This window comes from Medicago sativa, chromosome 6 (genome assembly GCF_051527215.1).
Source record: "Medicago sativa cultivar Bolivia chromosome 6, Bolivia_mono, whole genome shotgun sequence".
Classification (NCBI taxonomy): Eukaryota; Viridiplantae; Streptophyta; class Magnoliopsida; order Fabales; family Fabaceae; genus Medicago; species Medicago sativa.
In genome coordinates, this window is record NC_140754.1 from 65,957,389 (window position 1) to 65,963,753 (window position 6,365).

The window sequence follows — 6,365 nt, forward strand, 5'->3', positions numbered from 1 at the left end:
ACAAAGACATTCCATAATATATCTAACGGCCGGGGTTCGAATCACAAACACCACACAATTCACCTTAATGGTGTATTTAGTACTTGAAAAAAATGTTGACTTTGAAATGGTTCACGTAAACTCCCTATGGTCTTTTATATAAGAAAATTTTCAAAAAAATTGTTGGTCCTATCTATAAGAAAGGGTCATGTTAACTTGTGCCCTAAGGGCACAAGTTAAGAAGCTTAAAATAGAAAGTCAAAGCAACTTTTATATTATAAATACAACTTTTAATGCATTGAATGTACAATTTTCAAGATTTTTTTTTTCTACATTTAGCCTTTTTAACTTATGCCCCAAGGGCACAAGTTAACATTTCCCTATAAGAAAATATCACAACTTTTGATGTGTAATTATTACGTAAAAGACTTTCTACCACTTATTTAATATTTGTCTTTTTAATATTAGTGGGTGTATTTAATGTTTCACAATTTTTTACGAGGGTACATTTGTAAAAATATTCAAAAAGTTACACTAATTAATGATGTTTTTTTGGTTTTTCTTCTTATAGTACTAAGGATAGGAGGGAGTATAATTTGAAAATATTGTTTATTAAAAAAATGAAAAAATTTAGTTCATGTCACTTTGAAAATTGAAAACATTTTATTTTAGAATATGATTTTTTTTTTGGTATTTTTAAAGTGAATTATTATGAGAAGAATGAGTAATAATTACCTTTTTTTTAGCAAGAGTAAATTTTACTTGGCACAACTCCAAATCAAAATTATTTAAACACACAATAGAAAAAATCGAAAGAAATAAAATATATGATACTCCCTCCGTCCCGGAATAACTGACCCATTTTTTAAAAAAAAAGTGTCCTAAAATAACTGACCCATTTCAATTTTCAATACAACTTTCATCATTCCCAATACAATACTATAACACTAAATAATACTACTTTTATCATTTCCAATACAATATATTCCACTTTCCCCTTCATTTATACACTTTTCTTAATCTGTGTGAAAAACCAAAGTAGGTCAATTATACCGGGACGGAGGGAGTATCTCTTAATTGTTTCGTAGATAATTTTTTTCATTTATTTGTGTCCAAATAGTTTTTATTTGATTTCACAAGCAATAACACGTTTTTCTACTTTTCTCTGACATTCAATGCATCTGAATTTCACAGAAAAAGTAATCAGAAAATAGCCTTAGAATAGACATGGACCATGTAAAAAAAATTTCCAAACTCACACCTTTTGCAGTCTAAAAATTTCATAACATTTATATACTTATATAAAAATTATCATCTTGTCTCTACCTGCTACTACCCTATACAGTTAAAGACAAATTCCTTAAATGTTATTATTACTATCACTACATTTTTTTTACTAAACCAAACACAAACGTTCTTCTTCATCTTCTTCATCATCTTCATCTGAATCATCACAAAAATCAACAAATGGCAGTGAATTTTCATTGTTTTTCTCTACATCAACTTCTTTGTTCTCATTCTCAGCAACACTGTTTTCTGATCCTGTGAGTTTCCTTGCTCTTAAAGCTTCAAATTTCCAATCAGTTTTGTAAAGAACAATCAACATAGTAAGAGCACATGATCCCTGAGCAGCAAGTAAACCAAGCCAAAGACCTTGAAAATCATAACCACCATAAAATGCTAACCAAACCGAAACCGGCATTCCGACGAGATAAAAACAACCTAAGTTGATATTAGCACCAACTTTAGGCCTTGCTGTTCCTCTAAGAACACCACAGCCTGTTGTTTGAGGACAGTTACCTAGTTCACATAAACCTATGATTGGTAAAACCATTGATGTTAAAGCAATGATTTCTTTGTCCTTTGTGAACATACTAGCCCACATGTTTCTTACACAAAGAGTGAAAATAAATGCAAACACACCACAAATGAAGCTGAAAGAAAGTCCTGAAATTGCCGAAAGTTTTGCTTTTGATGGCTTTTGTGCACCTATCATGTTACCAACTCTTGTTGAAACACTATTGCTTAGTGAGTAAGGAAAAATGTACATCAATGAAGTAATTTGGATTAACACCCCCATTGATGCTACACTTGATCTTGGATTGCTTAAGTAGCCACAAAATATAGTCATGAGTTCATACCACCACCATTCCAAGCAGACAGAAACGCAGCTTGGAATGGCGAGGTTTAGAAGTGGCAACCACTCCTTAAAACTTTCTAAAGAAAATCCGGCCCACGTTTTTTTATGTGTGCCGGAATAATAAATGTAAAAAATCAATGAAGCAACAAGGTTGAAATTTGTCCACACCCCACTTAAAGCAACTCCTTTTATACCTAAATTAAGGTAAATAACAAGAAAATAATTTATTGGTATGTGAAGAAGGATTGAAAAAGTTGCACAAAGAGTAAGAGGAAGAGTAATGGATTGAGCCCTTAGGTAAATTCTCAAAGGGTGAATAAAGGATTGAGCAATAAGATCAGGAATTGAATATAGAATATAAGTTTGAGCCATTGTAGCTATTTCTTCATCTTGGTTAAAAAACAAAAGCATTTTTTTCATGTAAAGCCATGAAAAAGATATTGGTATAGAAACCAAAAGGAGCAAAATAATGGTTCTTTGAAGACAAAGACCAAGAAGAGTAAACTTTTTAGCACCAAAAGCTTGACCACAAATTGGTTCCATACCAACAGCAAGACCAGAAAGAATGGAGTAACCAGTGATGTTGGCAAAACCAATAGCAAGGGACCCACCAGCTAGTGCAAGGTCATTGAGGTGACCAAGAAAAAGCATTGATATCATGGATCTACAATAGAGAAGAAGACAAGTTAGGATCATTGGAAAAGCTATCTTTGAAATGGAATTCATTTCTTTGAAGGTGTGTGTAAGATGGTGATAAAAAGTTTGGTTTTTTTTTGGTTTTGGAATCAAAGGGTTGGTGAGGATCATGTTGGTTTGATAAGGATTTGTTTCAGTCATGGTGTTTGATTTTTGTGTGTGTCTCTCTTTAGGGAGAAAATATGGGTTTGAATAGAGTTGAAACAGAGTGAGAAAACAGAGAGATAGAGAGAGAGAGAGAGAGAGAAAGATAGAGAGAGAGAGAGGTGTGATTGGAAAGGATTGTTGTTGGGGTTTTATAGTGTGATTTTATTGAGGGGACCATAGTCTTTGAAAACTCTGACAAATGCAATTTTTTGGGATTGGTTTTTGAACATTTATGATTTATGCATATATTGAAAGGTGTTATATTAAATTTAGAGTTGAAAATATAGTGTACTTACATCGTTCATGAATCCTATGAGTTTTACTCCTTGGAAAGACTAAAAATATTAGGAAAAAAATTATTCTCTACCCGTCCCTTTTTATAGTAGTTTACAAAAGAAAAAAAAAATTAAAACATAAGTGTTGTATTGAAAAAATAAGTTTTCAATCTTTCACGACAGCACAATTTTCAAAAATAAGTTTCTACATTTGACTTATAAACTTATGCCTTAAGGGCACAAGTTAACATTTCCCTTTATTAAGAGTAATGATATTTTGACATCCATTTGATGACAACTTTGTTGACAACCTTGTTTTTCTCACTTATTATTGGTCAAAAACAATAGAGAGAGAAAAAGGAAGAGAAAGGATAACAATATCATGTGAGTATAAGAGAGAAAATTGTCAAAAAGTGGTTGTCAAAATATCATTTCTCCTTTATTAATACTCCAATTTGTCTTGGTATATGAAAAGTTAACATTAAATATTATATTTAATTAAGGGTAATCTAGTAATAGTCACACACATTTGAAACAACTTTTCTTAATACCCATGATTTTTGTAAACTACTATTAAAAGGGACAGAGGGAGTAAATAAGATTTAAGAAAACATAATCAATTTTCTCTATTTTTAAGTAGATATTATAACTTCATGGTGATTTAATGTCCTAGGAACATAAGATAGCATCATCATAAAAGTTCATTTGATATGCTTAAAGGTAAGTACCATTAGAACAACACAACATAATATAGAAGGGTACATGAAAAACCAATACTAATATTGAATTTTTTTTTTGTCTTATACTATGTTTGGCGGACAAAAGACTATTTTGGTATTTTAAACTTTACTTTAGATTTACTTTAGATAAAATATTGTGTTGTGATTTAGTCAGTGGCGGAGCCAGACAAAAATGTTTGGGGTGGCCGTCATCCCGCCATCAAAATAAACTAAAATATAACATATAAATCATTCAAAATAAACCAAAAACCGATCATTCAAAATTTAAACTACATATCTATAGACGCACTTTACGCTTTCCGACACATGTTTTTCCATCAAGATATCTATTCTCTTCAACAATCCTCTGTCTCATTCTGATATCTAATTCTTCAGCACTAAGGTCCAATGGAGAATCTGAAGCCTGTTATAGGCCAAGGAGAAAAAAAACATAGAATACTTAAACTTGGTCATAAGAACTTGTATTAAAATGAAATTTTATCATCAATAAATAATATATAAACTTACCAGGACCCATCCCCAAATATCAGCATAAGATGGGATATGAGCTGAATAAGGCACCACATCTGCAAACATGAAGAAAACATGTTAATAACAAATACTTGTCTCAAGGTGTTGTAAATACATGAGAAAACTTGTGTGTGGCTAAATATTCCAGCAGGCCCTGCCTGCATAAGAATAATAACAACAATATTACATTTTGAATTCTGTTTCTTTCACCTTATCATGTTTTTAATCATACATATTAGTGACACAAGTATATCTTCCACCACCTACCTGTGTCACAAATATTCCACCTTTCTTCAGTTTTGGCTTGAGAGAGAGTTCATAGAAGTCTTTGGTGTAAAGTTTATAGCAAGGACCTCCTTCTATTGGATCAGCTAAATCACCAACTATTACATCATACCTCTCTTCTTTGCCTTCTAGTTCAGCCCTGTAACATCAAAAGTATAAATTTTAGAAATGATCATAATCATTATAGCTGTAATATCAAATTAATCTTAGTAAGTGACCTCGCATCATTGATGACGACTTCAAGTCTCGAGTCATGAAACGCTTCCTTGTTTACAACTAAGTATGATTTGCAAAACTCAACCACCTCCTGCTTCCATCAAACATTAATACATTAAATTTTAACCACTTGAAATTGAAAGGAAAAAAATAAATATCAAAGTTAACATACCTCATCTGGTTCTGCACTCTGAAGCTTCCCATCAAGTACTAATGCCTGCAAAGGAATTAAACATGTTTTAGATTCATACCCACAATTCCAAGATCTATTTTAACAGAATCTGGAAGGAAAAAATTAACAATTCTTCACAAATTTGAACACCACAACCCAAATTCCAGAGAATGAAATCTGTATTCAAAAACACTTGAACAATAGCTAAAAAGCAAAAATCAGAGAGATAATTGAACTAAAGTAAACCAACACTTGAAAAAACCATAAATTAAACAATCAGAGGTAACTAAAATTGATTAAAACCAACAAAAATTATAGAACAAATTATCACAACTAACAGTTAACTTAAATAACATCAACAAAAAAAAAAACTATACTTTTTCAAACTATTAAGGAAAATAATCAATCAAAAACATGTAATCATCAGAGAATAATCATATTTGAAGGAAAATACATTCAATTTCACATTACCTTACAATTTACAAGAATTAGGGTTTGTGGAGAGAGATGGAGATAGCTCTTTAAACAACACAGAAGATGGAGGAGGATGTGCCGGTGATGGATGGAGAAGGATGTGAGTGGTCGCGGTGGTTGGACCGCGGCGGTGTGGTGTGGTTGTCTGGAAGTGGATCGGCGATGCTTTGTTGGTTGGGAGAAGAAGAAAACACGTTCTCTGTTTCACTTCATGAGAGAGAAAATGGCCAACCAAATGAAATTGAATTGGAAAATATTATTATTAAGCAAGGGTATAATTGTAATTTCACAGATATAATGGGGTGGCGGTGGCTCCCCCTTGCCACCCCCCAGTTCCGCCACTGGATTTAGTGAACGACAAGACTTTCAATTTTTTTATGTCCCTGAAACTGTTTTAAAATCAAACACCATATAAGTGAAGATATTCATTGAAGATATTAACTTGTGTTTGACTTCTAACTTGGTGCGCTGTATTAGATGAATAAATGAATTCTGCAGAACTTATGACACTTCCAAGTTCGGAATCCGAAACCAATACCATAAGATAAAAAAAAAAAAAAATATCATTTAAATGGGTCACTTACTTGCATAAGGGGCTTAGTTTTTTGTCTAATGTAGCATACCATGTTGGATTGTTGGTAATTCTTGATTTTGGTTTTATATTTGTTGATGTTTTAGGTTGAATATGATTTGGAAAGTTACATAATAGTGTCATAATGCATATATAGATT

The 6,365-nt window shown here is 32.0% G+C and overlaps 2 pseudogenes across 2 annotated transcripts; both read right to left on the minus strand.

The window, feature by feature from the left end:
• Window positions 1-1,225: 1,225 nt before the first annotated feature.
• LOC146916415 (protein DETOXIFICATION 49 pseudogene) lies at window positions 1,226-3,068 on the minus strand (annotated as a pseudogene). Its single transcript, XR_015015028.1, has one exon. The product of XR_015015028.1 is annotated as a protein DETOXIFICATION 49 pseudogene (transcript).
• A 1,084-nt stretch (window positions 3,069-4,152) lies between these two features.
• LOC146916416 (thermospermine synthase ACL5-like) lies at window positions 4,153-5,838 on the minus strand (annotated as a pseudogene). Its single transcript, XR_015016639.1, has 7 exons — window positions 5,632-5,838; window positions 5,161-5,205; window positions 4,991-5,079; window positions 4,755-4,911; window positions 4,485-4,645; window positions 4,267-4,380; window positions 4,153-4,186 (listed from the first exon to the last, which is right to left on the minus strand). The product of XR_015016639.1 is annotated as a thermospermine synthase ACL5-like (transcript).
• Window positions 5,839-6,365: the final 527 nt, after the last annotated feature.